General features: G+C 42.2%; 1 long non-coding RNA gene across 2 annotated transcripts in view; it reads left to right on the top strand.

The window, feature by feature from the left end:
* Window positions 1–7,584: 7,584 nt before the first annotated feature.
* The window catches only part of LOC102148452 (uncharacterized), an 82,364-nt gene continuing 79,832 nt past the window's right edge, over window positions 7,585–10,116 (top strand). For both annotated transcript variants that reach the window (XR_002810375.2, XR_011421604.1), the window contains exon 1: window positions 7,585–7,810. This is a non-coding gene — a long non-coding RNA (uncharacterized lncRNA). The remainder of the gene's footprint in view (window positions 7,811–10,116) is intronic.

Raw genomic sequence — 10,116 nt, 5'->3', positions numbered from 1 at the left:
AGTATGGCAATGAAATAACCCATTATGGTTTTTATAGTTTTTCTATTTAATCTCAGTGTGTATTCTAGATATTATAAAAGTTAGAAATTATGGAGGTGGAGTAGCTGATTAAAACTTTTAGCCAATGAAAAAGTACATGAAGGTTTTCTTTTCTAAGTATAGCATTGTCATGAAGACAACACAAGAAACATAATTACTGATGCTGTTGTTTCTAAAAGACAAATCAAGATTGAATTTAGAATAATTAACTGGAAATTTATATTTTCAGAAATATAAACCACAGCTCTCAACCATTAAAAACAAATGAAAATATTATTCTAGAAATTTCTTTGTTCTTCTTTCATTAGCTGTTACTTAATGAGATCAAAGTCAATCAAATCTTATTGTTCTAGGAGGCAGAATATACTCAAGTATAAGTCACAGTTCCTGTTCTTTAGCTAGTATGTAAGTATGAATGTATTATTCAATGATGACATATAAGCAATAACTGATACATAAGCAACAAGTGCTGGAGAAGGGAATCTGGGAGCCCTCGATTAGAGAGAGACTTCAGGGAAGAGATAAGACTGAACGTGGATCTGCAAATATGGGAGGACTCAGGTGAGGATTGAGGTGGAGAATATTCCAGAGTAATCAAAGAAATACCCATGAGGGTAGATTAATACTTTACTGAGAAACTTGTTCCTTTATTAAAAGCTGCTTTGTCTTAGATCACTGTGGTGGAGACATGAGAGAACTTGTAGAATCAGAGAAATTTGAGAGGAAGAGTTCTCCCAGATGCTCCTAGAATCCCAATATTTAGAATCACTGGAGAAATCAAGTTACTTTAGCACTGGCATTGGTGAACTATTGCCAGAGAGTAAGTGAGTGGGGCGTGTGTGTGTGTGCATGTGTGCGCGCAAGCATGCATGTGTCGGAAATGGGGGCAAGAGGTGGCAGAAAGAACACAGAAGTTTTGACGAATGACGTATAACACATTTATTGATATGTATTTATTTATACACTATCTTGTTGCAGAAGAAAGTTAGGATGACTTAAATGAATACATATAATATAACTTGAAGGCATAAATTTAAATGAGTGAAATAATTTTTGCATGAGTTTTTTTCTGCATCACTGTATTAATAACTTTGCACTTGTAAGGACAATTGAATGGTACTTACATCCTTCGACCTACATAATAAAAGCAGGTGTCTGATGGTTGTGCAAGCTGGGTTGCTTCTGGGTCACCACCTGTTCTGTGTCAGGTTTGGAATGACTTCTACAACTTCACCCATTTTGGGTTAAGGAATAGGCTTTACTGGGGAAAGGGAAAATCCATAAGTCGGAAAGAGAAGCCACAGATTCCCTGCCTCCCGTGGTCCCACAGAGAGACAGGCAAGGATGTTCTTCAAGACATGTAGTGTGGATTTATATTCCAATAGAGGAACAGTGTCCCCCCCCACCGCCATTGCTACCTTTCTATAAAGCAAATATAAGTGGCCTTGTCAGTGGAGGAATACTCAAGAACCTTGGTCCAGGCTGTCTGGATTTGGGGGCCCAGCTATTACAGGAGTTGTTGGGAAAGCAAGCTGAGGGGTCCATAGGATGCTGCGGTCCTCCTGCAGTGGGGAGGACTCTACCAGTCCCATGGGAAGCTGAGCTTAGGTGGAGCTCCTCTGCTAGGAGAAGGAGGTCTCCAGGCCCTGCTAGCTCACTGTACAGGCAACCAGAGTGGGCTGCCAGGGTCAGTTTCAGACTATTTTTCTCATCACATTTTACTTGGTGATAAGTCTGCAGCCAGGAAGCCTAAAACTTGCTATGATGGCCTTATAAGAGTCCCTTCACCTCAATGACCCTAACTAGAAGTCCTAATACTTACCCTACTCTGTAGGTGGTTAGGGAATCAGATCAGAGTGACCAGTAGCCGAACAACTAAAATGAGAGGCTGGTAACATAGCCAGCAGTATTTTTCAGCACTCTGCTTTTAGAATTAGAAGGTAAATCATACAAGCAAATGTTGGTAATTTGTCCAAAATGTACCTTCCAGAATACATGCCAGAAGCCAATATAAATTCAGCCTATTCTTCTTGGCCTCCTAATCCTAGGGCTGAGTACAATGGAAAATCAATGATCAGAATAGTGAGCTGGGGGCATTTCAACCTCCCCAATCACCAAAAAGGAGGAATGTGGACACATGAGAGAAAGATTAGCCAAACATTTGAATCAAAAACAACAACAATAATAATAAAGGATGGTTGTGGCAGACACAGTTGGTTGACCACCCACCAGGCAGCCCATTCCTCCCTGCTATTAGAGCCCTAATTTTTCTTAGCCTTCATTGGCTTAGGACAAGGGCATCTCCACAGCCTAAGGAGTAGATCTTTGTTATTCTAAGTCATTGATGGTGATTCCACAGGCTTGTGATATGATTCTGGCCAAGAGATGTGAGAGAAGGCCTTCAGAGGACTCCTGGAAAAGGGTCTCCTTTTTCGACAAAGGGTGACGGTGAAAGGTGTGCCGACTTTAGAACTGCTGTGTGAAGAGCTGATGTCGAGGCTTGTGGCACCTTCTTGCACTCAGGGAGCTGCTGACAAGTCAACATTTTGAGGATGTCACAGTAGAAAGATGCAAATAACTTGGATCCTTGATGATGTCACTGAACCCTGAAACCCTGAAAAGGCCCAACTCTGGGCTCACTGTTATGTGAAATAACTTTCTTATTTTTTAGTCTTATCTTTTGAGTCAGGATTTCTCTTTCTTGCAGCCAAATATACTCCTAAGAGACGCACTCATTAAGATTTGTTAGTTTACTTTTTAACCAGAAAATGAATTAAAACACTAGCTTCTAGTAAACAAAGGACTTATTGAATAGATATGAAAGAATCTCTTTAAAAAGTTAAAAACGTACTCTAAGATATAAATTACTACAACGGTCTTTCAAAAATCTGGTTCTTGTTTTATGGCCATTCTTTTTGAAATTATTTTTAAGCATTTCTTTTTGTAATCTGTTGCTAAATTAATTCAGTTTGGTGAGCAACAGCAAAATATTAAACACAGATTACCTTGGAGCATTTTGCTAGAATCTAGCTAAGTTGTATTGCAGTAGAATTATGTTCAGCTATGCATGTTTGGAATTTCCTGAGATATTCCATATGCCAGCTGAAAACACAGTAGCCAACTCATGGCCAGATGAGCATATTATGACCTAAACTCATTGAGAGGAAGTCCAAAGTGAAGACCATCAGCATTGAATCCCATTTATTTTTTCTAGTTTAGAGGTGGCCCCCAAAAGCACAGCTTGGAGGTCCATGTACATGGTTTACCACAAGCTATAAGACAGAGAAAATGCGGAACATGACACCAGAGTAGTAGTTCTCTTGCAACTAAGATAATACGTAAAAGCATGAGCAGAGATAACAAATGCTGGTGTGGATGTGGAGAAAAGGGAACACTTGTGCACTGCTGGGGGGACTGTAAATTGGTACAGCCACTATGGAAGACAGTATGGAGGTTCCTCAAAAAAGTAAAAATAGAACTACCATCTGATCCAGCAATTCCACTTCTGAGAATATATCCAAAAGAAACAAAAACACTAACTCGAAAAGATACCGGCACCTCCATGTTCATTGCAGCATTATTTACAATAGCAAAGACATAGAAACAACCTAAGTGTCCATCAGTGGGTGAATGGATAATGAAGTTGTGGTATGTATATACAATGGAATATTATTCAGGCATAAAAAATGAGGAAATCCTCCTATTTGCAAAAACATGGATGGACCTTGAAGGCATTGGGCTAAGTGAAATAAGCCAGATAGAGAAAGAAAAAGACTGTACAATCTCACTTATATGTGAAATCTAATCAAAGAAACCCCACCAAACTCATAGAAAAAGTGATCTGATTTGTGGTTACCAGAGGTGAGGGATGAGTACAGGGGGAACTGGAGGAAGGCGATCAAAAGGCACAAACTTCCAGTTATAAGATAAATAAATACTAGGGACTCAATCTGCAACATGATGAATAGCTGACACTGCTGTATGATATATAGGAAAGTTGCTAAGAAAATAACTCCTAAGAACTCTCATCACAAGGAGAAAATTTTTTTTTCTTTTCTTTTTATTGTATCTCTATGAGATGATGGATGTTAACTAAACCTAATGTGGTAATTATTTCTCGAAATATGTAAATCAAATCATGCTGTACACCTTAAACTTATACAGTGAGGTATGCCAACTATTTCTCAATAAAACTGGGGGAAAAAGTTTAAAAAATAGAATTTAAAAAAAGCCTGAGCAGCAACAAGAGCTGAGAGGTTTGAAGCAGTTGAGGCACTGCTTGGAGTTCTTGGAAGAGGAGGACGTGGAAAAAATGGAGGCCCCAGTTAGATAAAAGAGAAAACCAAAGGCAGAGGGGGTTTCTGCCTCACTTCCAGTTTGGAACTCTGAGGGGAACTCAGTTCACCAGGGGAGGCTACAGAAGAACAGAAATGGCTATGTGGCATGGTCAGACAGAGAGAGGGCCAGCACAGGCATGCACGTGCATGCAGTATCCCATATGCCCCACTGGGGGTACACTGAGTTTTGAATGGGCAAAAAGGAACCAGATTTGGAATGAGCAGGGAGTGCAGTGCACAGGCAGATAATGTAGGTGCACGCTCAAAGGCTAGATGGAACCAGTTGCATCACCATTGAAGGCGAAGTGGGATGCTTTTGTAAATGAGATTGTTTTCCTAATTTCTTTTTCTGATAATTCATTATTAGTGTGTCGATACACAACTGATTTTTGTATGTTGCTTCTGTATTCTCTATTTTTTCTTTTGCTGCTTGAGCTTTCAGTAACACACCTAAGAAACCATTACCTAACCCAAGGTCATGAACATTTACACCCATGTTTCCTCCTAAGTGTTTTATAGTTTTAGTTCCCACATTTAGGTGTTTGATCTATTTTGAGTTAATTTTTGTGTATGGTGTGAGGTAGGATCCAATATAAAAGATATTCTCATAATTGATTTCTCTTAACCTTTTTACTCTTTCAAATGTGGCTACTAGAAAATTTAAAATCATGTTTAAAAGTAATGTGACTCACATTACTTTTCTATGGACAACACTAAAATAGACCAGTGGCAATGTTGGCATCAGAGCTATAAATGCTATAAAAATGTATTGAGCACACACAGTGTGCCAGGTACCATTCTAGGCACTAAGGATATTGAGACAATGAAGCACAGACTCTCCTCTCAAGGAGTTACAAATATTTTGTAGGAAACAGACAAGCAAACAATTCACTATGGTGGAGAATCTGATTCTCAGCTTCATATGCCTAGAAACTCAATCTTATAATTCCACAGGAAAGGCCTCCTGGAACAATGGCTGACATTTACCATCCTCATGAGAGACTGATGTGTAAACCAAACGACCACCATTTATCAGTTTTCAATGGGATCTGTAATAATAACAGCTATGATGTACTGAGCACTTACTATAAGCAGGCACTGTTCTAGGTATCTGCACGCATTATGTGATTTAGTCCTTACAATGACCTTATGAGATAGTACTATTATCATTCCTATTTTGCAGATCAAGAAATTGAGTTGCAGAGCTTTGAAATAATTTGTCCAAGGTCACACAGATGACTAGTTTCAAACTCAGTAAATATCCTCTTAACCACTACACTCTATTGCTTCTCGCCAAATGTACTGGATGTTTGTGTTGGCCACTCAGTGATTTCTGTTCCTCTGTAGGAGGATCTACATGCAAAACAGAATTATAATCAGAAGATGGCTCAGTGAGTATCAAGTCAGAGCAAGGGCAGTCAGTGACATAAATTGAAAGCCTAATAGAGTCAAGATCCACAGTAGGGTCAAAATACACCCAGTGCAGTGATGTGGCAATTGGATTTGGGGGATCATTGCTTCCCCTGGATACTGCCAACTTCTGCCTTTCTGTGCTTGTGTTTATTTTCTTTTTAATTGTTTCTGGCAGTTCCCCTTTCACTGATACAGTCCTTCTTTTGACGACGAAATACCTCCAGTCATGTTCTTGCTCTTCTTGTTTTGAGTCTGGGAAATATTTTGTGTTTTGGTTGACTGATTTTCTGCACTCTTCCACTGCGTGTTGGCTTGATTAGTCAGAGCAGCGGAGCTCTGACTGACCACACTCTGTCTTCCCTTCCCTTCTCATATCTAATCTAAGTCCTGAGATTTTTATGCCGCTACCACCATTTCTGTCATAGTAACTGAGACTAACCTGGATTAAAATGGTAGACGTTCTTGATCTTCCTGCCTAAAACTTTCCTCTCTCCTGCCCAGCCTCCACATGCATGCAGCCACCTCAAATAGCTCCAGTGTTGACCTACATCTTAGGTGGTTCCCTTTTGACTACAAAAGAAGCTCCTTCGAGTGGCATTTTAGACTCTTCATGATCTGGCCCCACCCTTATCATCAGCGTTTCTCCCCGCCTCAAATCCTCTGTCCTTCAACCACCCTGCCTTTGCTCATGGCAGTCCTACTACCTAGAATGCCTTTCCTCCCCTCTCTACCTGTGTTCCTTCCTCTGAAACCTGTATCTAATAAGCCTACCTATTCTTATAGAGTCTCCTTGATTGCTCCCTCTCTCCTGCCAGCATGACTCTTTCTCTCCTCCAGTGTGTCCTACTTTGCCAGACAGCAGGACACAGTCAGCTTACATTATGTTTAGCTCTGTGGTGATGGAAAAACCTGGGCTCTGGAGCCCTGCTTCCTCGGGGTGCCCCGGGACCCTGGCCACCTATTTGAATGCGTTTATCCCGCTATTCCATAATTATCCAGTTACTTGATGTTTCCCCATTTGACTGAGCCCCACCCTCTGGCACATGTCTGATCGCCATGGTCTCCTCGGTCCCTAGTAAAGTTCATGGCACAAGAAGCGCCCAGTCCACGTTTCCTGAAGGAGTCACAGAGGGAAGTAATTCATCCTAGTTGCTTTTCTTCCAAATGATGTGACCTGGGGAAAGTTGCAAAACCTGCCTGTGACTTTGTTTCCTTACTTATAAATAGGGGAAATACCTGTTGGTAAAGGTTACTGAGATAATGTATGTTAAAAAAAAAACCTGTAAATGCTGAGGAGGGGGAGTGAACATGAGGGAAGATCTGTGTCACACGAGTGGTGAGAAACATGTCAAGTAGCAATGACAATATTAATAATAGCTAGAACTTTTTCAATAGGGGTCACATACTAAGTGTTTTGTACCGTTATCTCATTAACTACTTCCAACTCCCTAAGGGATTACTGTACCCATCACACAGATAACAAAACTGAGACTCAGGAAGGAAAGTACTAGCCAAGTGGAGGAGCTGGGGTTCAGAGTAACACCTTAGAGGCTAAGCATCGGCATTTCAGTGCCCATCTCAGGGGCGAGCTGGTAGCTGGCTCCCGGGAGGCATCAAGCAGAAGACCTGGTCTAGGCAGGCCTCATTTCACACCTGTTCTTAATAACTTGGAAAAGAGCAGGCACAGTTGGTGCTGCAAAGGCCGGAGGAAGAAAACAAAGCAGATGTCCAAAGGAGCTGGTGCAGAGCAGGAGAGAGGAACTGGGGTTTGGTTTGGGGAAGTACAAACCAAACTAGCCACTAGCTAATCCACAGTGAGAGTAGAGCGGTCAGGAGAGAAAGGAGAGCTGGGAGGCTGAAAAGTAGCGAGGCAGGCTGATGGACAGCAACAGATACAGAGTACAGAGCAATGCTGCTGTGTAACGTGATAAGGCAACAAGAGGCCAAGGCTCTTCCGGGCAGCACTTACAAGAGCTGTTGAAGTGCAGCGAGGCCCTGCTCTCTTCTTCCTGTTTACAGAGGTGAGTCCGTTTCACAGACTCAGTGTGTGCTCACACACATACACTTTTATACTGAGCCCCATCACAAACACACACACAGACTCTTTGATTCTGAGCCCCATCAAACCTCATACACCTTTTTAACTTTCTTCTTTTCCAAGTTTTGCCTGTATGTTTCCTAATGTCTCTAAGAGAAGTTGTGGGGCTATTGCACATATAGAGGATGGGGTATAGTTCAGAGTGTATGGGGAGGCAACGAGTAAGGAACTGAATAAAGGAGTACTTGGCCAGAGTGATGAGTCAGTCCCAAGTTCCAGAAAATCTGTCCTTAGTCAGAAGCTCTGATCCTTCTGGTCCATCTAGGGGCTAAAGGCAGGAACCTGGGTTTACATATGGCTCCACCTTTTACTACCTACATAAACCTAATTATTCTACCATATCTGAGTCTATTTCCTCAACTGTGAAGTGGGAATAGTAATAACAACTACCTCATTGAGTTACTGAGAAGGTTAAATGCAAAAGGACTGCTCGTATGTAAAATCGGTCCCTGGTAAGTGGACATCAATATTCTCTTTAAATCTGCCCAGGGGTTAAGAGTGTCGTGTGTTCACAGTTTGTCTATAGGCTTCTTATTCAGATGCCTTTGGATTTTTGTAAGCCAGGCTTTGCAAAGATTCACAGATTGAAACCCATAGTGAAAAAGAAAAAAACCAGTTTGAGGGTTTTCTTTTAGAGCTGGAATAAAGTGATCCTGATTTTTGGATAGCTGGTTAAATGGGTTCAGGGATACGCCAGACTTTAGAGCCATATTTTTATGCACCTCTGGGGCACTTCTGGGCCTGCCACCATCAGGTGGGTCCTCACCACCTTGGGAGGCGCAGCTCCATGGTGATTCTTGCTACTCCCAAACCTCACTGCCTGCTGTCCTCCTGAGGCTTGAGAGTACTGTTCAAATGCGATGTGGCTGTGGGTCTGCCCATGACAAGACGAGGGGGGAGTGGGGTGAGGGGCTCTGAGAATTTCATGTTTCTCCCTCTTTCTTTAGAGGACTTATACAGTGCCAAAAGAACAGTCGGGGCACCCTCAGCTGGCTCATTCCCATGGGGAAGGGACATCTTTGGCCTTCCAGCTGGAAGGACCCTCTTGGGTCACCCAGTCCAGCCTGTCTAAGGTTCAAGAGCCAACAGTGCTTGTCTGCAATCCCTCGTCAGAGTAAGTGATAGGAGAGCCCACCCAACACCCCCAAGACCTCTCAGCCCGGGTTCTCCACTACAAAGTCCTGGGTGAACAGGGTACCTCTAGGAATGTGATACAGAGAGGCCATAGGAGATCCTTTCTCAAAGCCAAGCAAGGAAAATCAGAGAGGCCGGTCACATGCCATTCTCCTCTATCTGCAGAACTGACTAAGCAAGACAGTGAACAAGCCAAGGCTGGTCATTCTCCTGACTCGTGAACCTCAATTTGTTCTTGTAGTATTTGATTTATTCAGTTAATAACATGCTTACATGCTCCTTTTTCCTTCATAGTAAGCAGATAAATTTCTCCATAAAATGTCCTAAATGACTGTGCTTTTGAACTGTATGACCCTTTGTGGGTGATTTCTGTGCATATTGGAATGTGAACAGTGTGACAGCCCTGTTCAAAGTGTTTACTGATAAGGATTATAGTGGTATCTCTCAATAGAGAACATGGGTAGTCCCCGCCCCAGCCTCCCCTTCCCCCGTACGTGTATCCCGCAGGCCTGCTTGAGAAGCTGACCCGGTTGACCAATCTTGGAAAACTTTTCTTTACTTAGTTTTATCTGACAGAGATACTGCAATGTTTTGCCAGTTTCCACAGAAACCAATGGGGAAGACGGAGTTGCTGCTGCTCAGATATAGTGTAAGGAGATGTCTAGGTGTCCCACATAGCCAGTAAGCCATGGCTCTCTCTGGCACAGCACACTCCCGTGTGAGCTGTGCAATCCCAGGCAAGTCACACAACCTCTCTGGATATCAGCTTCCTTATTTCGGCAATGAAAATATTCATAGCTGCCTTACCTGCCTTATATGGTGGTTGTGGGGAGGTGAAATAACATTATGCATGACAAAGGGCTTCAGAGAGGCAACAAGCCCCTACAGATGCAAGTTATGTGCTGTTAAGGCTACCTGCCCTTAATTGGAGTCAGTGTAAAGAATTTTATTTCCCCAGGCGAAAACTTTGTTTCTAACTTAAAATGGTTAAATTCCATCAAGGACAATGGGACAAAGGCATCGATCTTCCACTCTCACTGACAATGGAACAGTATCTCTTGGAGACAAGTCTGAATTTTATCTGTGTACCCACTA

The sequence above is a fragment of the Equus caballus genome, chromosome 9 (genome assembly GCF_041296265.1).
Source record: "Equus caballus isolate H_3958 breed thoroughbred chromosome 9, TB-T2T, whole genome shotgun sequence".
NCBI lineage: Eukaryota > Metazoa > Chordata > Mammalia > Perissodactyla > Equidae > Equus > Equus caballus.
The sequence above is the reverse complement of the archived record's forward strand: the minus strand, read 5'-3'. Positions and strand labels throughout refer to the sequence as shown.